Source organism: Oryctolagus cuniculus, chromosome X (genome assembly GCF_964237555.1).
Source record: "Oryctolagus cuniculus chromosome X, mOryCun1.1, whole genome shotgun sequence".
Taxonomy (NCBI): domain Eukaryota; kingdom Metazoa; phylum Chordata; class Mammalia; order Lagomorpha; family Leporidae; genus Oryctolagus; species Oryctolagus cuniculus.
This window is the reverse complement of record NC_091453.1, coordinates 46,149,778-46,174,320: the sequence shown is the minus strand read 5'-3', so window position 1 is coordinate 46,174,320 and position 24,543 is coordinate 46,149,778. Positions and strand designations below refer to the sequence as shown.

The following is a 24,543-nucleotide window of genomic DNA, read 5'->3' as shown; positions in this document are numbered from 1 at the left end:
TGTGTGTGTAGCCTGAGTGAGGCTGCAATGCATCAGCTCAGCTATATTGATATCTTTATTAAAGTCAGTTGTTTCTCAAAGAAAAGCCCAAATTTTTCTTTTTTAAAAGACTTATTTTATTTGAAAGGCAGGGTTAAAGAGAGAGAGAGAAAGAAAGAGAGAGAGAATGAAAGAGATTTTCCATTTGCTGATTCACTCTCCAAATGGCTGCAATGGCTGGAGCTAGGCCAGGCCAAAGCCAGGAGCCAGGAGCTTCAGACAGGTCTTCCATGTGTATGCAGGGGCCCAAGCACTTGGGCCATTTTCTGCTGCTTTCCAAAGTGCATTAGCAGGGAGCTGGATAAGAAGTAGAGCAGCTGGGACTTGAACTGGCATCCATTTAGGATGCCGGTGCTGCAGGCAGAAGCTTTACCCACTATGTCATAGTGCCAGCCCCAGTACTTTCTTTTTAAAAGAGATTTCTTTGCTTGCTTGCTTGCTTATTTCTTTATTTATTTTACTGAAAGAGGAACAGAGAGGGAAAGAGGGAGAGAGAGACAGAGACAGAGACAAAGACAAAGGGACAGAGAGAGAGAGAGAGAGAGCATCCATCCACTGGTTCTTTCCTCAAATAGCCACAACAACTAGGACTGGACCAGGCTGAAGATAGGAGCCAGGAGCTTCATCCTGGTCTCCCACATGGTAGGCTGGGGCTCAACTAGCTGGGCCATTTTTTGTTCCCTTCCCAGGCACATTATCAGGAAGCTGGATTGGAAGTGGAGTATCTGGGACTCAAGCTGGCCCTCTGCTATGGGATGCCATCACTGTAAACAGTGCCTTAACATGCTGTGAGACAACACTGGTCCCCCATGCAAAGCATATTTCTTATAGAGCAAAGACTAAAAACAAGTGATCAAAAGACTGGGCATTCCAAACGGTAGAGTTAGAAACATACCAGGGGATTCCAATTCAATCCCACCAAGGTGGCAGGTACCAATGCTATCTCAATAGTCCAAGTGATCAATTTCTGTTCACAATTGATCATAATGATAGGACTAAGAGTCAAAGGGATCACATAAACAAGACTAGTGTCTGCAAATACTAACTGATAGAATAAAAAAGGGAGAGAACGATCCAACATGGGAAGCGAGATACACAGCAGACTCATAGAATGGCGGATGTCCTAAACAGCACTCTGGCCTCAGAATCAGCCCTTAAGGCATGCGGATCCGGCTGAAAAGCCCATGAGAGTATTTCAGGCATGGAAAGCCAAGACATTCTGGCAAAAAAAATGATCTAAATGAAAGATCTCCGCGAGTGAGATCCCAGTGGAAAGAACAGGTCATAAAAGAAGGAGGTACCTTTCTCTGAAGGGAGGAGAGAACTTCCACTTTGACTATGACCTTGTCTAAATATGATCAGAGTTGGTGAACTCAAAAGGCTTCCATAGCCTTGGCAACTCATGACAAGAGCCTAGGGTGATTACTGATGCCATAAACAAGAGTGTCAATTTGTTAAGTCAACAACAGGAGTCACTGTGCACTTACTCCTCATGTAGGATCTCTGTCCTTAATGTGCTGTACATTGTGATTTAATGCTATAACTAGTACTCAAACAGTATTTTTCACTCTGTGTTTCTATGTGGGTGCAAACTGTTGAAACCTTTACTTAATATAGGCTAAACTGATCTTCTGTATATAAGGAGAATTGAAAATGAATCTTGATGTGAATGGAAGGGGAGAGGGAGCGGGAAAGGGGAGGGTTGCGGGTGGGAGGGAAGTTATGGGGGGGGAAATCCATTGTAATCCATAAGCTGTACTTTGGAAATTTATATTCATTAAATAAAAGTTAAAAAAAATTTTTTTAAAAAAGACTGGGCATTGTGGCCTAACAGTTTATGATGCCTACATCCTATACCAAAGTACCAGTTTAAGTCCTGGCTACTCTGCTTCTGATCCAGCTTTCTCCCAATACATGCTTGGATATAGCAGATGAGGGCTTAAATGCTTGGGCCTCTGCCACCAGGTGTGGGAAACCCAGATGGTGTTATGGGTTCCTGTCCAGTGCTCTTCCCATTACACTACACTACTAGAGAATAGATGTTCCAAGTTCATACCTGCATCCCAATGTTACCACCCATTTCCTGGGACCTGAATTTTGGAGAGGTTTTCCTCAAAGTGGCAAATGATAACCTAAGAAGTTTTTCCTCAGAAACATGTTATTATTGGGAAATATGTCTTACATGTTCTTCACTGAACCTTTCTCTGGAACAGGTACCAAGCTTGGCTTCTAAGTTACTTATTTAGTACAAGTCCTATTCCCTCTCTGGAATGCAGTTACTACTCCTGCTCTAAGAGGAACTTGACCAGACAGTCTCTGAGCTTGCTTCTACCTCAAACACCCTAGAATTTTATAAATCACAACACCAAAACATTCAATGAACTGGAGAGGCAGTTGCACAACAACAGATCACCTTTGAAAAACTGAAAGCATCAGGAGACATGGGCTGGTGTTATGGTGCAGTGGGTTTAGCCGCCCCTTGGGATGCCTGCATCCCATATCAGAGTACCAGTTGGAGTCCCAGCTACTCTGATTCCAATTCAGCTCCCTGCTAATGGACATGGGAAGGCAGTAGGCAACAGCACAAATATTTGTGTTCTTGCCACCAATGTGGGAGACCAGATGCAGTTCCTGGATTCAGGCATCAACTTGGGCCAAGTGTAACACTGTGGCTATTTGGGGAGTGCCCCCCCACCCTCTAATAACACATAAATAACTAATCTTAAAACAGCAGAAGATATGTCAAAAAATTAGAGTTGGACAAATGTTGCTTCTGTTTTTTTAAAACGATGGAATGATAAATCCAGAATGAAAAGCCCATTGAGCTTGACATCAATTGACTAAAAAACTCCAGAACAGATTATCAAACAGATGGTTTGTGAATGCTTGGAAAAGCAATGATCACCAGAGATTCAAATGTTTTCACTAAGAACAAGCTGTGCCAAAACAGTCAAAATTTCCTGTGTTTATGGGCTTGCTAAACTGGTAAATGAAAGGAAAGATGAAAACTTTAGGACTTTATCATTTCAGGAAACTTTCTGACTAAATGTGTTATGGCAAGCTACTGGGTAAATTCAAATTTCAACTGAATTGTATAATGGTCCAATTTTATGAGCCATTATACCTGCAGAGCACACCAAATGGCTTGGATAGATGACTTGCCATGTGGCACATGGTTTACACTCTTGTATAATCCATCTTTAATTTGTGTCAATGGTTTGGAAAAAGACACTGAAGGGAACTGGTATTGTGGCACAATTGGTAAAGCCTCCTCATTCAGTGCTAGTATCCCAGCTAATTCACTTCTGATCCAGCTTCCTGCTAATGTCTGGAAAAGCAGCAGCAGATGAGCCAAGTACTTGAGTCCCTGACAGCCATATGGAACACTAGGATTGTGGTCCTGGTTCCTGGCTTTTGCCTGCCCTAGACCTGTATGTTGCGGCCAAATGCATACTTTAAAAAGACACGGAAGGATTGCTAATCAAATTTGCATCTGGCACAAAACTGCAAGGAAGAACTAATCTAAGGGATGAAATAACAGGATTCAAAAGTCTCTTACTGAAACAATTGATCAAATTTTACATGACGCAATTTAATAGGAATAAATATAAGTTCTTCATGTCAACTTAAAAAATCAACCACAGAATTACAGTACGATTAAGAAGTGGCTTATGGGGCCGGCGCTATGGCATAGTAGGTAAAGCTGCAGCCTTCAATGCCTCCATCCCATATGGGCACTGGTTTGAGTCCTGGCTGCTCCCCATCCGATCCAGTTCCCTGCTAATGTACCTGGGGAAAGGGCAGAATATGGCCCAAGTCCTTGTGCCCCTGCACCCACATAAGTGACCCAGAGGAAGCTCCTGGCTCCTGGCTGCGAATCAACTCAGTTCTGGCCATTGTTGCCATTTGAGGGAGTAAACCAGAAGATGGAAGACCAACCTCTCTCTCTGCCTCTGCCTGTCTGTAACTCTGCATTTCAAAAAATATTTTAAAAAAAATGAAGTGGTTTCTGGTCGGTGGAAATGCTTTTGTGGAAAAGACCTTGGGAATTTAGAAGGCCACAAAACCTATGAGCCAAGATTAATATATTTGCTAAACAGGCTAATATCTTCTTAGGTTACATTAATGGAAAAGAGTATTATCATCATAGATGGTAATGGCTCATATGTACTCTCCACCTTTCAGATGATACCTCGAATTTGAGTTTATTTCTGTGACACAGATAAAGAAGAGCTGTTAAGAGAAGTGTGAATTGGAGTGGTAAAGGCACTCCAAACTCTATCATGGAGAGCTTTAGCTTGGACATCGTGAGATGGGAAAAGAAAAAACATGGATGTTTTCTTAATATGTCAAAGGAGAGGTTTGTAAAAGAAGTGCTTCAAATAATTCCCACAACTCTATAAAATTAGGATTACAAGTGAAAAATCTATTGAGTGCCTAGTTGTTAACAAACATTAGTGTGATGTCCATTACCTAGAGTAACAAAAACTTCCTCCTGGACTTCTACAATACCACAGAAGATAATGATCTGGGGACAGCACTGTGGCACAAGGGGTTTAAGCTGCTACCTGCAGCACCACCCTTCCAAATGGGCATTGCTTGAGCCCTGGCTGCTGCACTTCCAATCCTGCTGATGCACCTGGGAAAGCAGTGAAAAGTGGTCCAAGTATTTGGGCCTCTGACACCCATATGGGAGATCTGAATCAAGCTCTTGGCTCCTGGCTTCAGCCTGGCCCAGTCCCAGATATTGTGGCCATTTGGGGAGTGAACCAGCACACGCAGAATCAATCAATCTCTCTCTCTCTCTCTCTCTCTCTCTCTCTCTCTCCCCACTTCTCCCACTTCTACCTCTGTTACTTTACCTTTCAAATAAATAAATAAATCTTTAAAATATTTTTAAATTTTAAAAGAAGATAAAGGTTTTTAGAGGGAATTTCCCTCCTCATTTTTGTTGCTCAATGATACACTGGTACTCAGGTCTTTTGACTCCCAATCCAATTCCGTTGCATTCCACCATAAGTTTTATCTCACCTGTTTGTCCACAGGAGAAAAATAACACAAATAACTCAATAATTCAAAAGGATGCTCCATCTGACTCATTATATAACTTTTATTTAAAATTACATTTTTATCACATATCTTATGAATAAGCACTAAAATGAATAAGGATCTTGTTTTTACTGAAGTGGAACAATCTTCTATAAATATTAAGTGGGGAAAATCCCAAGATTATAGAATAACTTGAGTAGTAGGTGTACTATCATTTACATTAGGAAAAGGGGAGGGATCACACAGGAATATAAATACATATATATAATATAGGAATATAACTGCATGTTTAAATCATATATTTGGATAGATACTTAGAAAACAAAAGATATTAGGGGCATGTTTTGGCACACTAGTTAAGATATCACTTGATATATTTGCATCCCATATCAGAGTGACTGAGTTTGTGTCCCAGTTACACTCCTAATTCCAGATTCTTGCAAATGCACATTCTGGGAGGCAGCAGATGATGATTCAAATACTTGAGTACCTGCCACCGACATGGAAAACTCCAACCAAGTTCTAGGCTCTTGGCTTCAGCATGGTCCAGCCCATACTGCTGAGGGCATTTGGAGGGAAGAGAGTGAACCAGTGGCTAGGAGATTTCTCCTCCTACTCCTTCTCCTTCCTCCTCTTCTTCTTTTATCTTTCTCTTTCTCCCCCCTCCCTTCTCTCTCACCTCTGTTTTTAAAATCTTAAACAGAAAGCTAGACATAATTGTTACCACTGGGGCTGGGAGGTGGGGGATGGCTACATAGTTGAAGAACAGAGGTAGGAGGGAAATAGTTTTAGAATTTTGAATGGTGAACTCATTGTTTAACCCAGCTATAGATATTTAATTAAAGGCAATGCTCATCTCAAATATTATTTCCTACCTGAACTTGCCCTAATTCTCACATGGTTGTGATTTCTCCCTGCATCTTCATAAAACTCCCAAACAAATCCTGCCTCTCCTTGAAGTTAAGAATAGTGCTTTTAAACAGCTTAGTCCTAATCCCATTCTTGCCTTCCTCCCAACACCTGAAGCTCCTAAAACTGTATTTTGTATATAGAAAGAACCAAAAGGATCACATAAACAAGAATAGTGTCTGCAAATACTAGCTGATAGAATCAAAAAGGGAGAGAATGAGCCAACATGGGAAGTGAGATACACAGCAGACCCATAGAATGGCAAATGTCCTAATTGCACTCTGGCCTCATAATCAGCCCTTAAGGCATGCGGATCCGGCTGAAATGCCCATGAGAGTATTTCAGGCATGGAAAGCCAAGACACTCTGGGGGGAAAAAAAACCTAAATGAAAGATCTCCACGAGTGAGATCCCAGTGGAAAGAATGGGTCATCAAGGAAGGAGGTACCTTTCTCTGAAGGGAGGAGAGAACTTCCACTTTGACCATGGCCTTGTCTAAAAATGATCAGAGTCAGTGAACTCAGGGGGCTTCCATAGCCTTGGCAACTCATGACAAGAGCCTAGGGTAATTACTGATGCCATAAACAAGAGTGTCAATTTGTTAAGTCAACAACAGGAGTCACTGTGCACTTACTCCTCATGTAGGATCTCTGTCCTTAGTGTGCTGTACATTGAGATCTAATGCTATAACTAGTACTCAAACAGTATTTTTCACTTTGTGTTTCTGTGTGGGAGCAAACTGTTGAAATCTTTACTTAATGTATGCTAAACTGATCTTCTGTATATAAAGAAAATTGAAAATGAATCTTGATATGAATGGAAGGGGAGAGGGAGTGGATAAGGGGAGGGTTGCAGGTTGGAGGGACGTTATGGGGGGGGAGCCATTGTAATCCATATTCTGTACTTTGGAAATTTATATTCATTAAATAAAAGTTAAAAAAAATTTCAAAAAAAAAAAAAAGAACACAGAAAACAATGATTGAGCTGGCTTAGTTTCCTCACATCCAGAGGCATTGCAAGTTGATGGATCTGACTTCTCTTCCACAAAAGAAGTAGTGAAATGGTGACTAGACTTTCAGGACTAAAAGAAAAGCAAAAAAGAGTCTTGTAGAAGCATGCTCATGGGTATCACCTAAACCATTTGACAGAACACTAATAACTAATGTAATGTGAAAAAAGAATGTGTAATGCACACACACACTGAATTCAGCAGTGAGACACAGGGGAGATTTTGACAAAAATAATTGGTTTAATGTTCCATTCGAAGGATGAGAGAAGCCAGGAAAGTGAATATAATTAACAGCATGTCAAATAAATAAATTTAACTTAGCCATAAACATTAGTTCCCTCAGCGACAGGGAAGGCAGGCAGGGAGAAAGACGTTTTCTTTCCCTTTCCTTCAAAGGATTGGTGGGGGGACTCTCACTGTTTGCTACGAAAAGACTCTGAGGAACGTCAAGGCTATAAAATGAGAAGCGAGACTGATGGGAAAAGAAAGAGGTAGGTGGATTTGGTGCATATTAGAGGAGGGCTTCAGAAGGTGGGCAAAACTCTACATCTTCAAGAGCTGCAAACTGCGATAGTTATATCTTCCAGAATTCTTGTTCTTTGGTGTCTGAAACTTTGAAGTTACAAATCTTGTCATAAAACTGGGGGAAAAATAGGGACCCCACACTCCAATATGAAACAAACCTTATTTCTCCTAATCAGTGATTGGCTCCCTACAGAAAACACCCAATGGAATAACCATGAGTCAGCTCTGCAGTTGCAGATGCCAACAGAACTCTGAATAGCAGGTTTGCTAAACACATCTTGTTTTTGCAAAGTCCTCAGTAAATGTAAATCCATGATGTGCTCACACCTCCAATCCCTTTCTTAGGCTATTTCTTCATTTCCAGCAATTGAGGCACCTCTCCTTCCCTCCTAGGCTACCTGAATTCTCATCATCCTGTAAGACTGAACTGAAATTTCCATCATTTCTGGAAGCTTCCTTTCTAACCAACATGATTTCTCCTACCTTTGACCACCTTCAAACTGTATTATCTGCATTAAGCACTTGATGTTTCTTTCCAGGAGGTATTAAGAGTATTTTCACTTTTCAGGAATATTGTTTTCCAAAGGGGAAAAAAATGAGACAACTTGTTGATAAGGAATGCAGTTTATTACTTTACATGACTAAGAAGATTAGGGTAGGTCTGTGCCTAGTCTGGGCAGGAGGTGCTGAAAAATGAAATTAATACCCAAGTAACTATAAAAGAAATAGAGAACATCAGGAGAAACAGAAATAAGTCTGGAGCTTCAGAGGAGACTGTTGTGTCAGTACAAACACTATATTATACCGCAGACACAACAAAGTGGCACCTGGAAAAGTACTCAGTTCCCTTTATTGAAGTTATGATTATCATAATGGAAGTCACATAACAAATGGAAGTGAAACTTAGAACCGATTACTTATTTACTGCAATTTATTTAATTTATTAGGCATTTGCCATGTGCCAGGCACTCTTCTCTGTACTGGACCAAGAACGTGAGACATGATATCTACTCTAACACAATTTACATTGAAGTGGGGAGAAATAGTTAATAAACAAATAAACACATTTGAGAGCAAGATCATGTCAGAAGTGATACAAACTACTATGGAAAATATGAAATATGGTAATGTGATGAAGAGTAAGCTTTTGGTTCATGAACTATTCTGGATGGTGTTATGGACTGAACACTTCTACTGCCGCCAATTCACATATTGAAATTCTAACCCCAAATATGGTATTTGAAACTGGGTCCTGTGGGAGAAAATTAGAGTTGCATGAAGTTTTGAAGGAGAAACCCTGGTTCAATAGAATAGTGTTATGAAAAAAGACACCAAAGTTTGTGCGCTCTCTCTCTCTCTCTTTTCACACTCTCAGAGAAAAGTTCAAGAGAGTACATAGTGAGAAAGTAGATTTGTGCTAGTCAAGAAGATAGTCATTTACAAGTCAGGCGAGAGCATTCTCCTGAAATCAACCATACTGGCACCTAAATCATGGACTTCCAAGTCTGCCTAACTTTGAAAAATAAATTTCTATAGTTTAAGTCAACCAGTAAGCAGGCTAATAGAGAAATGATGGTCAAAGAAGTCTTCTATATGCAGGTGATACTTGAATTAAGGCCTAAATGTTTCAGAGGAATAGCCATGTGGAAATTGAGATGCAGAACATTCCAGGGAGAAGTAAGAGATACTTCAAGGCCGAAACCAAAAAGCATCTTGGTATTTTAGAGGACTAGAAAGGCCAGAAATATTGGACAAGAGTGAGTGAGGGGAAAGAGAGCTAAGATAAAAATGTGGAGAGATTGGTACAGATCAAATCACATAGGGTCTTATATTCTAAGAGAATAAATGTAATTAGAAAGTCATTAGTATATTTTAAACAGAAAGATAATATTATATTATCTAAAATGTACAAAAATTATTTTTGCTGCTGTGAAATGGTGGCAAAAATCAGAAGCAAAAGAGAAGGTCAGAGGAAGTTGCAGGAGTTTTTGTGAAAAATGTAGTAGTGGAGATGGAGAGAAGTGACTGAATATGTGATTAGATATTATGGCACTTTAAAAAGTTCATGGAAAAATGGAATTAAAAATGGTTTTATTTTCGTGAAAAGATTTTTCAATATAGGTACACTTTTTCATAATATACATGTGAAGATCCATTGTACTGCTTCTAAATGACCAATTCTAAGTAAGGAAGGTTGATTAAAGTCTATAGAATGGGCCCTAGGTTTCTGGTCTAAGCAACAAAGATCTGATGATTACCTTACAAAGAGTAGGACTGATCGAGGAAAACATATCTTGATCCTGTTGAGATACCTATTTGACCTCCAAATGGAGATATCTAGTAAAAAAATGCATATGCAAATCTTGGACTTGAGTGGAAAGATGTTTTTTATTCTTTATTCTCTTTTCTGTTGCTCACTGCATGACCTACAGGTCCTTTGATTTCTCCACAGTAAAGCAAAAGTAAAAATCTCCTGTCTATTCATCCATTGTTCCCAGAGTTCAATACTGGTCTCAATTTATGGCATTCATAAAAACAGGAAGGTCCTTAGATCAGTTATCAAGATGAAGATAAGAAATTAATCATAAATGTGGCAACTCCTCTGAGATCAGTTCCTGTTCAGGAAAGATCACACAACTCAAACCTTATGTATCTCTGAAAGACAGATATGTGAGGAAACATAGGCAGGGAGTATACCAGAGAAAACCAATTAAGATGAATACAAAGGTGAATATATACTAATTCTTCCTCTATAGAAACTACATAGCTGAGTACTTGCTTTCTAAGGCACCATTGCTGGTACAGACACTAAATGATGTAGTCCTAAGCAATCAGAATTAAGGGAAATGATGCCAGAATTCTGGAAAAGCTCATATGTTTGAGTATCCAAAAAAGACAAATTTTAAAAATTTTTTAAATTTTATTTGTTATATAAGTTTCATATATCTCACATACACAGATTAGGGAACGTAGTGGGATCCCTACCACACACCCTCCCTCCCACCTACACTCCAACACCTCTTCCCCCTCCCTCTCAGATTCCCATTTTTAACCTTTATCATGATCTCTTTTAGAAGGACTTTCTCTTCTTCCTTCCTTAACTAAAGCAAAGATGGCTGGATCAGCAGCAATCATTTTGTTTTGTGAAGAAAATGTCAAGGGTATTTCAGTTCTGAAATCTGTACCACTAACAACCGCTTCATATTTCTTGATGCTGATAAAAAAAAAAATTTGATTAAGCCTCTAAGTTGGGTTTCACTTACAGCAAAATGCAACTCAAACTGGAACTGTTGTTAGGGTGGGGTGAGAATTCATTACAGCTCTCCCTGAATGTGAGTGTCACGTTCTTAATCATATCATATATACCATCCACCACACGGGGCACAATTCATAAGCAACACACAATACTGTAAACTAAGTGTAAGTGATGTGGTACAGATTCTTCGTTGTAAAAAGGTGTGGAAGTTGAGGCTGCTGCTGTGGCACGGGGGGTAAAACCCTGGCCTGCAGCGCTGGCATCCGATATGAGCTCTGGTTCAAGTTCTGGCTACTCCAGCTCCCTGCTGATGCACCTGGGAAAGCAGCAGAGGATGGCCCACGTGCCTGGGCTCCTGCACCCACGTGGAAGACCCAAAAAGAAGCTCCAGTCTCCTGACTTCGGATCGGCTCAGCTCTGGCCATTGTGGCCATTTGCAGGAGTGAACCAGCGGATGGAAGACCTCTCTCTGTCTCTCTTTCTCTCTGTAACTCTTTCTTTCAAACAAATAAAATAAATCCTTAAAAAGATTTATTAATAATAGACAGATCACTGAAAGTAACCATAGATTAAAATGTCTTGCAAGGTTTGAGTGATGCGGAATAAACAAAAGGATGACAAGAGGTCATTCTGTGTGGAAGGAGGTGGAAAAGAAAATGGGCATTATCTGTGCCACAATGCCAGCCCCCAGAATAGTTTTCAATACTTAAAAATCTGCTATGCTCTTCATATTTCCTTTAAATAAAATTTTAAAGCTATACAATACACAAATGCTAAAGAAAGATTATTAGCCAATGAATGAAGGGCTACCAGGACTACTGTTTCCTCAATCCCTTTATAATGGGTATGTGCTTGACAATTTACCTTAGATTCAAGTCCCCCTAAGATCCGTGTTCCTAACCTCACCATTTCTTTCCCAGTTTATTTTTATAAAATTTTTATTTATTGATTTTTATTTATGTGAAAAGTGAGAGACAGAAACACACGGGATGGGGAGAGAGAAAGATTCTGTGTCCTCTGGTTCACTCCCCAAATGCTCACAACAGCCAGGAGTGGACCAAATTAAAAAAAAAAAAAAAAAAAAAACAGGAGCTAAGAATATGAGTCCCCCATGTTGGCAGCAGAGATTCAAGTACTTAAACCATCACCTGTTGCCTCCCATGGTATGCACTATCAGGAAGCTGGAACCAGCAGCGGAGCCAAGACTCAAACCCATGCTGGCATTAAAAGCCATGTCTTATCTGCTGCATGAAATGCTTAAACCTCGTGCTTGTTTGGTGCCCAGGGAAAGAGTTTGCTATACAACATTTAGATACACTTGGGATTCATTCCATTAGCCTCCATCACCCTCCCTCAACCTTCAGCAGACAGCAAGGAGCCTCAAGACTGTTTTGAGACAGAGTGGTGAGCTCATAAAGCCCAATACTGAGCAGATACTAATGATTTCCTTCCCAAAGCATGTGCCTGTGGACAGAGACTCTGGGTTCACTCAATATCAGGTGAAGACCTGCATCCTCATGGAACAGAATCATTTTGGTGTGTATTGCCACCAGCCCCTTTTTGGTCTGATGTACATCCCCAAGATTGCATAGGATCTGATGACTTTAAGATCCAAGTGTGATCCATCTAGTGCCTTCCTGTGTAGGTGAGAGGTTGCCTCTATCACACCTCCTATAACCTGATGCAAACAGAACTGTAGGATTATTTTGTAACTCAGTGCAGGCTGGTAAAACCCAGCATTGAGCAGATATTTAGTCATCATCCTCAAGCGAGAGCCTGCAGTCACAGCTTTCAGATCTGCTTCCTGCCACGCAAAGTTCCCTGGTCATGGTTGAGCAGTTTTATATACCACACAACACCACCAGTGGCAAGTATATGCAGCATTTGGCAGTGAATCCACCTCAGCAGCGCACATACCATAGCAGGGTGAGCTTGAGTGCTACCCTAGAATGAACAGCCTTGGTGGGTTGTGGACTCCAGATATGATCTAGCATGGAGGCATTTGAAGACACAGGACAAGGAGTTTGAGCATATCACTGACCCAGGAAGATGTTTGTAGGGATGGACTACTCGTTTTTAGGCACTTCCTCCATTCATACTGAATAACACATCAACTGCAGATTTGGGACAAATTTGAATTCCAGGAGTAATGTAGGACTGAATGAGTTAAAATATATCAACAGTGTACCTAGAACAAATCTCAATTTAGGGTGCTATCTAGTGCTGAAATGGCAGAAAAATCTATAGGCTCAGAGAAAATAAACAGACTACAAAGAATTTCTAGCATAATGGCCACAAATGAAGCCAGACTACTGCCTAATCCTTCAAGGTACAGATAACATCATGCACTGAGAAGCATCAAGAACTTCCAGGGAACCACAACTTCACCTACACAGCAAAATAGGATACCAGGAATGAACATCTAGGAACTGAAATTCCAGAGGCTTAGATGAAATTCTTATTCCAGAGGCTCTTTCAAAAGAGTTGTTTCAAGGAAATTTGATGAAATTCAAAAGAACACAGCTAACAATTCAGTGTTCGAACAGAGAGATTTGATAGAAAGATGGAAGTAATTAAACAAAATCAATAGTAATCCTCCAACTGAGAAGTACACTAAGTGAAAATCAAAATGTGATAGAGGGCATCAAATAGCAGAATGGGTCACACAGAAGAAGGAATCAGTGAGCTCAAGCACAGGCCAATTGAAAACAAAATTGAATGACAAAAAAGAAAGAAGAAGAAGTAAAAGGAATAAAGAAAAACTAGAGAAAAATTAAAAATACAAAAAATAAAGAAAAACTACAGAAATGAGTGTAATAGCCAAGTTATTGAGATTCAAAGGGGACTAGAAAATGTCAAAGGGATACAAAGCAAATTCCATAACAGATGTCAGAAATCTTGCCAAACTTAGAGAGAGACACAACAATCCAGGTACAGGAAAGTCAAAAGTTACCATCAGATTCAACCCAACCAAATCTATCCCAAGTCATATTAGGATCATGCTCTCCAAGATTAAAAACAAAGAGAGGATTCTCAAAGCTGCAAGAGAAGAAAACTTATATAACGTATAGCAGAATAGGAGAATGGGTTCAAATTCTCCTGACTGCAGAATTCTCAGAAGAATCTTTACAGCAGGATAGAGTGGGATGGGACTTTTACAGTACTGAAAGATAAAAAAAGAAAACAAAAATAAAAACATTGCAACCCAAAAATACCATACCCAGCCAAGCTATTACTCATACACGAGGGAGAAATAGACATTCCAAGACAAATAAAAGCTGAGAGAATTTATCACCACCAGACCCTTCTAATAACAAATGCTAAAGAAAGTTATTCAAAATGAATGAAAAACACGGTGTCTGAAGAAAATGTCTGACGGTAGAAAACTCATGGGTTAGGGGCCAGCAATGTGGTGTAGCGGGTAAAGTCACCACAAGCATCTCATATAGGCGCTGGTTCATATCCCAGCTGCTCCACTTCCAATCCACCTCCCTGATGATGGCCTGGGAAAGCAGTAAAAGATGGCCCAAGAGTCTAGGCCCCTGCCACACATGTGGGAGACCCAGGTGAAGCTCCTGGCTCCTGGCTCCTGGCTTTGGCCTGGCCCAGCACTTGTTGTTGTGGCCACCTGGGTAGAGAACCAGCAGATGGAAGACTCTCTCTCTCTCTCTCTTCCCTCTTTTTGTCTTTCTCTTTATCTCTCGTTGTGTTTCCCTCTTTCTGTCTCTCCCTCTCACTCTGTAACTCTGACTTCCAAGTAAATAAATAAATCTTAAAAAAGAAACTCACTAGTCAAAGTATCCAAACAAATTCAGAATACTTTAAAATTGTAAACATGGTTAGTAAACCATTTATATCCTTAGTGTGGAGAATAAAAACACATTAAAATGTTAAGAGATAGGCAATATAATAAGACTTAATATTTAGCAACAAAAATTCAAAATGTGGGAAGGAATGGAGCAGAAATGCAGAGTTATTTATTAGGATTTCTTAGGTCTTTGTTTTTTGTTACTCTGGGGAAAAAGAGGGAGTAACTACAATGAAAATACAAAACAAGCATCAATATGGCAGTAGTAAGACCTTAGTTACAAACAGGGAAACAAATCCAGAGCTGTGCATGATATTTTGGCCCATGGTGTCTCAGATTCATTCTTAGGGAACTGAGAACTTCATCTTCCAAAATGTCAAAAATATTAGATTATGTCCCCAACTCCTGCAACATGAATGCAGCACACCAGGGTTTGTGGGGGACAATCCATACAGTCATCTGACCTACAACAACAGACTGGCAGGGAACCCAGGCACCAATAGCTGGGTCATAGCACTCTCTGGTATTATGATTCCAAAACCATATAAACCACCAGATAAGCCACTGATGTCCTACGTGCAGTTTATCAGAAAAGTCTTGGACAAAGTAAAAGCTCCTAATCATAACCAAAAATTATGGGAGATTGGAAACATTACTTAGGCATGTAGCAAGATCTCACTGATGCATTTAAATGGTTATGAAACAGAAAGGTAGAGTACAATAAAAATCTATGAAGGTTGATCATAATTCCTATGCATACCTTGGTTATACCAATGCAAAAAATCATGCAGAAGCTGCTTTAGAGGAAAAGAGTCAAAAGAGACAGTCTCAAATGGAGAAAGGAGAATCTTACATGAGCATTCAGCATACTGAGGATCCATATGATAATGATGATGGCTTTTCATTGAAGCATACAGCCACTGTCCATTTCCAAAAAAATCACCACCTCATCAGTGAAACCCATAGTAAGAACGTGGCACCAGACATTCGGTCAGTTGTCACAGTAGCTACAATACAAGTCCTTAAATGACAGGTCCAGTTTGTAATGATTGATCAGTAGAAACTAGAAGCTAAACTTCTTCAAATAGATAAATGATGCTAGGAAAAGAAAAGGAAATTCCTGGAAAGCACATATTCATTTAAAAATAGGAGTATGTTTGGACAAATTTGCAGCTGAAATTTCATAGGCAGAAGGAAAAGTTCATAAAAGGCAGGAGGGGAAGGGCCAGCGCTGTGCTGCAGTAAGTTAAAGCCCCAGCAGGCAACTCAGGCATCCCATATTGGCGCCTGTTCGAATCCAAGCAGTTCCACATTAGATCTGGCTCCCTGCTAATGGGCCTGGGAAAGCAGCGGAGGGTGATCCAAGTGATTGGGCTCCTGTGCCTGTGTGGGAACCCAGAAAAAGTTCCAGGAACCTGGCTTCAGATTGGCTCAGCTCTAGGCAGCCATTGCTGCCATTTGGAAAGTGAACCAGTGGAAGAAAGGCCTCTCTCTCTCTCTCTCTCTCCCTCCCTTTCTCTGTAACTCTGTCTTTCAAAATAAATAAAATGAATCTTTTTTAAAAAGCATCTTTAAACGGTAAAGTCACTAGTTTAGGGGGCTGACACTGTGGCGTAGTGGGCTAAGCCTCCACATTTGGGGCCAGAATACTGAATACCATATGGGCCCTGGGTCGAATCCAAGCTGCTCCTCTTCCGATCCAGCCAGCTCTCTGCTATGGACTGGGAAAGCAGTAGAAGATGGCCCAAGTGCTTGGGCCTCTACTCCCATGTGAGACACCTAGAAGAAGCTCCTGGCTTTGGATAAGCTCAGCTTCGGCTGTTGTGACCATCTGGGGAGTGAACCAGAGGAGGGAAGATCTTTCTCTTTCTCTCTCTCTTTCTCTCTCTCTAATACATAAATAAAATATTTTTTAAAAATCACAAGTTTTTTTTTAAAGGCAGGAGGTGAGAAAGAAGCATCCAAGCAAGCTGAGAGCACTCAGAGCAGTATTATTCCTGAGAAAGAAAAAATGATGAACAAAGCCAAGGGAAAGAAAGATAACACACCTTGAAGAAATGACAGAGAGCCAACATAAAGGTGAAAAAGGCATATCTCCTGAGTACAAGGAAAGCACGCAGGAGAAGGTCAACAGTATGGCTGGGGAAAGAACCAGTGGTAATAACAGTGGAGGAGCCACCAACAGATCCCATACCAGAAACATTGTGGCACAGCAGGTTAAGCTGCCACCTGCAATGTTGGAAACACTCATGGAATGCTGGTTTGAGTTCTGGTTACTCTATTTCCCATCCAGCTCCCTACTGATGCATACTGGGAAAGCAGTGGAAGATGGCCCAAGTACTTGGACTCCTGCCAACCCACATGGGAGACCAGGATGGAATTCTTGAGTCCTGAATTTGACCTGGGTTTTTTCTGGCCATGGTAGCCACTGGAAGATCCGTCTCTCCCTTTTTGTCACTGTGCCTTTCAAATAAATAAAATATTTTTTAAAAAAGAAGAAAAAATGCTAACTTGTTTTATGTATACTGAATATTTTTCTTTAATAAAAATGGGTTTTGCTTTACAAAAAATGACTATCTATTAATAATTACCTTAAATATCAGTGGATTAAATTTTCTGATTAAAAGATGTAGAGTGGCAAATACACTTAAAAGATAAAAACAAGACCCAACTAAATGCTGACTTAAAGAAGCTCATTTCACTTACAAGGACACACATAAACTGAAAGTGAAAGGAAAAACAAGAGATTCCTTGTAAATGAAACCAAAAAGACAGCAGTAGTCATACTTCCCAGATAACATGTATTTAATTAAACACAATAAAAAAAGACCATGAAGCTCATTACATAATGATAAACCAAGAGAAAATAACACTTGAAAAAAATATTTGCATCTGTTATTGGAGTACCCAAATATATAAAGCCAATATTGATAGACATAAAGAGTGATATACTCCAAAACAATAATAGTAGGGAACTTTCACACTTCATTTTCAGAAATAGAAAATCATCTGGACAGAAAATTAACACAGAAACAGCATAGTAAATCCCACACTAGATCAATTGGACATAATAGACACTAACTCACTAACTGAATTTTCCAATAGACGACTGCAGAACATATATTCTTCTCAATAATACATAGAAAATTTTCCAGGATAGATCATATGACAGGTCACAAAACAAGTATCAACAAATTTAAAAAAAAATAAAAATCATACCGAGTATCTTTTCTGACCTCAATGCAACAAAAGTAAAAATAAAATGAAGAACTTTGGAAACAACAGAAATACACAGAAATTAAATGATTACTCTTAAACAACCAATGGCTCAAGGCAGAAATTAGGGAAAAAATTTAAAAATTTATTGAAACAAATGAAAATGGAAACACATAACACCAAAACCTATGAAATAGAGCAAAAACAGTACTTTGAAGGAAGTTACAGTAGTAAAAGCCCACATCCCCCCCAAAATGTCAAATAAACTACTATCACTACACCTCAAGGAACTAGAATAATACATCCAAAGCTGGTAGAAGGAAAGAAATAAAACTCGAGTACAAATGACATATAAACAAAAATGCAAAAAAACAAGAGTTGACTCTGAAAATATAAACATAATAGATAAATATGTAGCTAGACTAGCCTAGAAAAAAGAGAAAGATTCAAATATATAGAATCAGAGATAAAAATGGAAACATTACAACTGACACCACAGAAATAGGAAGGATTGTTAGAGATTATCACGAACAACTTTATGACAACAAATCTAACAATCCAGAAGACATGGGCACATTCTTGGATGCATGCACCTCACCAAGATTGAATCATGAGGAAACAGTATATCTAAACAGACCAGTGAAGACTAGCAAAATTGATTAAATAAAATATCTCCTATCAAAGAAAAGACCAGGACCAGGACCAGATGGTTTCATTGCTGACTTCTACCACACATTTAAATAACAATTAACATGAACCCATGTTAAATTATTTCACAATATAAAAAAAGAAAGACTTTTTTCAAATTAATTTTAGGAGACCAGCATTAGCTTGATACCAAAACTAGACAAAGACACTAAAAAAAGAAAGAGAGAGGGAGAGAAGAAGAAAGCAAGCCATGAACGCAACCTGATGAACATATATGCAGAAATCTTCAACAAAATACTAGTAAATTGAATCCAACAACGCATTAAAAAGATTATTCACAATGATCAAGTGGGATTCATCCCAAAGATGCAAGGATTGTTTCACATATGCAAATCATTAAATGTGATACTACACATAAACAAAATGAAGGACAAAAATCATATGATTATCTCAATAGGTGCAGAAAAGTCATTTGATAAAATTCAACATGAATAAATTTAATGGAAATAAATTTAACCAAAGAAGCAAAAGATCTACAAAATGAAAACTATAAATCATGGATTAAAATGGAAGAGGATACAAAGAAATGGAAAACATCCTGTGTTCATGGATAGGAAGAATCAATATTCTTAAAATGTGCATATGTACCCAAAGCGATTTACAGATTCAATATAATCCTTATCGAAATTGCAATAACATCTTTCACAGAACTAGAAAAAAAAACGCTAGTAAAATTTGTATGGAACCACAAAAGACCCTGGATACCAAAAGCAATCTTGACCAAAAAAAAAACAAAGCAGGAGCCAACTTTAAAATATATTAAAGGGGAGTCAGGCTGTGGCACCGGCATGCCCTGTGGGCACTGATTGGAGTCTTGGCTGCTCCACTTCCAATCCAGCTCTCTGCTATGGCCTGGGGAAGCAGTAGAAGATGGTCCAAGCCCTTGGGCCCCTACACCCACGTGGGAGACCTGGAAGAAGTTCCTGGCTCCTGGCTTCGGATCAGCCCGACATTAAGGCCAACTGGGGATTGAGCCAGCGGATGGAAGACCTCTCTCTCTCTCTCTGCCTCTCCTCCTCTATCTGTGTAACTCTGACTTTCAAATAAATAATAAATCTTTTTAAAAATATATTAGAGACTGGCATTGTGGTGTAGTGGATTAAACCATAACCTGCAATGCCAGTGTGGGGAGCAACTCGGACTAGACTAAGTTACTGGAATTAAGACTTATTCTATGCATCTGCTCTCCCACAATATGGCGCTGGGAGAGGAGGAAACAGCTTTTACACAGCTGCCTCTTGCCAACTTGAGTGATGACCTCCAGGAGCTGATCCTGCTCCTGATTGGAGGAGAGCAGTGTACTCGGCGTGTGGGCAGCCGAGTTGGGATTGGCGGAAGAGGACTATAAAGGAGGAGAGAGACAACATGCACCAGGGAACATCTATCTGAAGGAACACCTGTGCAGCCCCCGAGAGAGCCGGCCAGCGGTGTGCCGCTCCCCCGCGGAAGTAGGGAAAGTGGGTAGGGGGAACCGCCCTTCCACGGAGGTGGAAGGGTCGGTAGCCAACCCAGGAAGAACCAGCAGCAAACCCGGGGAGGGCCGAGCAGACAAAAGAACAGCGCAGGGTCCTGTGTCGTTCCTCCACGAAGACGGGGAGCGACAGCCAGCATCTCCTACAGGCACTGATTTATGTCCTGACTGCTCCGCTTTTGACCCAGCTTCCTGCTAATGTGCCTAAGAAAGCAGCAGAAAATGGCCTAAGTTCTTGGGCTCCTGCATCCAAGTGGGAGGCCTGGAAGAAGTTCCTGGCTACTGGCTTTAGCCTGGCCTAGTTCCAGCCATTGTGGCCATTTGCTTAAAGCAGTGGATGCAAAATCAAACACTCTCTATATTTCCCTCTGTAATTCTGCCTTTCAAATAAATAAATAAATATTTTAAAAGTTTAAAAATATATTAGAAATCTATAATAATTAAAACAGTATGATATTTTTTAAAAAAATCCATAGATCAATGGAATAGAATAGAGACCTTAAAAGCAAAGCCAGGCCGGCGCCGCGGCTCACTAGGCTAATCCTCCGCCTTGCGGCGCCGGCACACCGGGTTCTAGTCCCGGTCAGGGCACTGGATTCTGTCCCAGTTGCCCCTCTTCCAGGCCAGCTCTCTGCTGTGGCCAGGGAGTGCAGTGGAGGATGGCCCAAGTCCTTGGGCCCTGCACCCCATGGGAGACCAGAATAAGTACCTGGCTCCTGCCATTGGATCAGCGCGCAGGCTGCGGCGGCCATTGGAGGGTGAACCAATGGCAAAGGAAGACCTTTCTCTCTCTCACTGTCCACTCTGCCTGTCCAAAAAAAAAAAAAAACAAAAAAACAAACAAAAAAAAAAAAAAAAAAAAAAAAAAAAACAGCAAATCTAGGGCCTGGCGCTGTGGCGCAGTGGGTTAAAGGCCTGGCCTGAAGCGCCAGCATCCCATATGGGCGCCAGTTCTAGTCCCAGCTGCTCCTCTTCTGATCCAGCTCTCTGCTAATGACCTGGGAAAGCAGTAGAAGATTGCCCAAGTCCTTGGGCCCCTGCACCTGCATGGGAGACCTGGAAGAAGCTCCTGGCTCCTGGCTTCGGATCAGCATAGCTCCAGCCATTGCAGCCATCTGGGGAGTGAGCCAGAGGATGGAAGACCTCTCTCTCTGTCTCAACCTCTCTCTGTAACTCTGTTTTACAAATAAAATAAAATAAGTATTTTTAAAGAAAGCAAATCTATAGCCAACTGATCTTATACAAGGTGCTAAGAACAGGTATTGGAAAATGATAATCTTTTTAAGCAACAGTGCTGAGAAAATTGGATATCCAATGTAGAATAATGAAACTAGTTCTTAATCTTTTTCCACACACAAAAATCAACTCAAAATGTGTTAAGTACCTAAATATAAGTCTTGAAAATTCAGGGCATTGAAATTTCAAGGATTTTCTGGATCAGACCCCAAAAGCATAGAGAATAAAAGCAAAACTGAATAAATGGGATTTTGTCAAACCAAATAACTTACGCACTTAAAAGGAAAAAAATCAACAGAGTGAAATGGCAACCTGGAAAATGGAAGAAAATATTTGCAAGATACACATCTGATAAGGGGTAACATCCAGAATATTAAGGAACTCAGGTAAATAGCAAATAAATAAATAAATAAATATCCAATAAAAGAAACAGTAGATCTAAACATACATTTCTCTTTTTCTAAAAAAAGATTTATTTATTTATTTATTTGAAAGGCAGAGAGGGGAGACAGAGAAAGAGATCTTCCATCTGTTGGTTCACTCCCAAAATGGCCACAACAGCTGGAGTTGGGCTGATCTGAAGCCAGGATCCAGGAGCTTCTTCCAAGTCTCCAATGTGGGTGCAGGAGCCCAAGGACTTGGGCCTCCAAATCTCCAATGTGGGTGCAGAGACCCAAAGATTTGGGCCATTTTCCACTGCCTTGTCAGGTGTGGGGAGCAACTCGGACTATACTGTTACTGGAATTAAGACTTATTCTATGCATCTGCTCTCCCACAATATGGCGCTGGGAGAGGAGGAAACAGCTTCTACACAGCTGCCTCCAGTTCAACCAATAAACAGCAGGACCTGCTCCTGATTGGAGGAGAGCAGCGTACTCAGCGTGTGGGTAGCAGAGTTGGGATTGGTGGAAGAGGACTACAAAGGAGGAGAGAGACACCATGCACCAGGAACATCTATCTGAAGGAACACCTGTGCAGCCCCCCAGCGAGCTGGCCGGTGGTGTGCCGCTCCCCCGCAGAAGTGGGGAAAGTGGCTAGGGGGAACCGCCCTTCCACGGAGGTGGAAGGGTCGGTAGCCAACCCGGAAAGAACCAGCAGCAAACCCGGGGAGGGCCGAGCAGACAAAAGAACAGCGCAGGGTCCTGTGTCGTTCCTCCACGAAGACGGGGAGCGACAGTCAGGCACATTAGAAGGGAGCTGGATCAGAAGTGGAGCAGCCAGGACCCAAGCCAGTGCCTATATGCAGTGCTGGCATTGTAGGCCGACCCCATAAACAGACATTTCTTTAAAGGAAGACATGAAAATGGCCAAGAGGTACCTGAAAAAAATATTCAATATCACTAATCATCAGGGAAATGAATAGCAAAACCACAATGAGATACCACCTCACATCAGTCAGCTAGCCTATTATCAAAAAGACAAAAGATAACAGGTATTGGTGAGGATGTGAAGAAAATAGAACAATAAAAATGGTCGTTGGGAATGTAAATTAGTACAGCTATTTTGGGAAAGAGTGTGGAGTTTCAAAAAAAAAAAAAAAAAAAAGAACTGCCATAATATCCAGGAATCCCACTACTGTCATATACCCATGGGAAATTAAATCCATGTTTATTGTAACACTAATCACAATAGCCAAGAAATGGAAACAACCTAATTAGCCATCCTGCTGAATGGATAAAGAAAATGTGGTATATATACACAACAAATATTGTTCAACCATGTAAAAGTGAAATATTATTTGCAACAAGACTGATGGAACTGGAAGTCATGATTTTTTAACTGTAAAAAGGATTTACTTCATTATGACTTTAAGTGAAATAATCCAAGCACAGAAAGTCAAATATGACATGATCTCACTCTTTTTTTTTTTTATTTGACAGGTAGAGTTATAGACAGTGAGAGAGAGAGAGACAGAAAAGTCTTCCTTCTGTTGGTTCACTCTTCAAATGGCTGCTATGGCCAGCGCTGCGCCGATCCGAAGCCAGGAGCAAAGGTCTTCTTCCTGGTCTCCCATGTGGGTGCAGGGACCCAAGCACCTGGGCCATCCTCCACTGCTTTCCCAGGCCACAGCTGACAGCTGGACTGGAAGAGGAGCAACCGGGACTAGAACCCGGCACCCATATGGGATGCCGAAGCGGCAAGGCGGAGGATTAACCAAGTGAGCCACGGCGCCGTCCCCAATCTCATTCTTTTATGAAGTCTGAAAAATAGATCATCTCACAGAAGTTAAAAATACAATATGGTTACAAGAGGTTGGAGAGGAAAATGGGGATTGACGGATGGGGAAAGGTTGATTGATGAGTACTGTGTCATAACTAGATAGCAGTAGAAAATTCTGGCATACTCTCCCACAGTAGCATGACTATAAACAATGTTAATGTACTGTGTATTTTTTATTTAAAAAACTGGAAATATCATTATGGGTGGTTTCACTATAAAGGAAAGTTTAATGTTTAAAAGGATAAATATATTTACTCCGGACATTACACAATGTATACATGTAACATCACATAGTACCCTCTAAATATGCAGAATTTTGTATGTCTCTTAAACTTTTAATAAAACATTTAAAAGAAAAGAAAAAGAGAAACTGCTTACATAGAAATTTTCATGGGAAATGTGCAATATGAACAAATTATGCATTTTTAAAAATTATATCAAAACAAACTTATTTTTAAAATATTTTTCCACAAACTTTTTGAAGTTCTGTTGTATTGTTGCATCATTAATTATTCCCGAGGTTTATTAATCTTTAGAAAGAGACAAATCTTTAGGGGGCCAGTGCTGTGGTATAGTAGGTTAAGCCTCTGCCTGCAGTGTGACATCCCTTATGGGCGCTGGTTCGAGTCCCAGCTACTCCATTCTGATCCAGCTCTCTGCTAACGGCCCGGGAAAGCAATGGAAGATGTTCCAAGTCCTTGGGCCCCTGCACCCACTTGGGAGACCCAGAAGAAGCTCCTGGCTCCTGGCTTCAGATCATTTCAGCTCTGGCAGTTGTGGTCATTTGGGTAGTGATCCAGAGGATGGAAAACCTCTCTCTCTGTCTTTCCCTCTCTATCTGTAACTCTACCCTCAAATAAGTAAATAAAAAGTCTATTACATCTTGTCTGAATTAGAAGTTTAATTTATATTTTGAAAGCATCACTTTGGTAGCCCCTTGCAATTGATTATGTAGAATCTATTGAAGGTGAATATAGGGATGTGAGGAAAGTAAGCAGAACATTACTACTAGAGTAAATCAGATAACCGCTGGTTGTGTTTTAAACTGGAGTGGTTGAAAAGGAGATGGCAAACAAATGAATTAATTAAAGATATCTT

At 40.4% G+C, this 24,543-nt stretch overlaps 1 pseudogene; it reads left to right on the top strand.

Annotated features, from left to right (window-relative positions):
• LOC100339270 (SWI/SNF-related matrix-associated actin-dependent regulator of chromatin subfamily E member 1-like) overlaps positions 1–16,981 on the top strand; it is a 119,753-nt pseudogene extending 102,772 nt beyond the window's left edge.
• Positions 16,982–24,543: the final 7,562 nt, after the last annotated feature.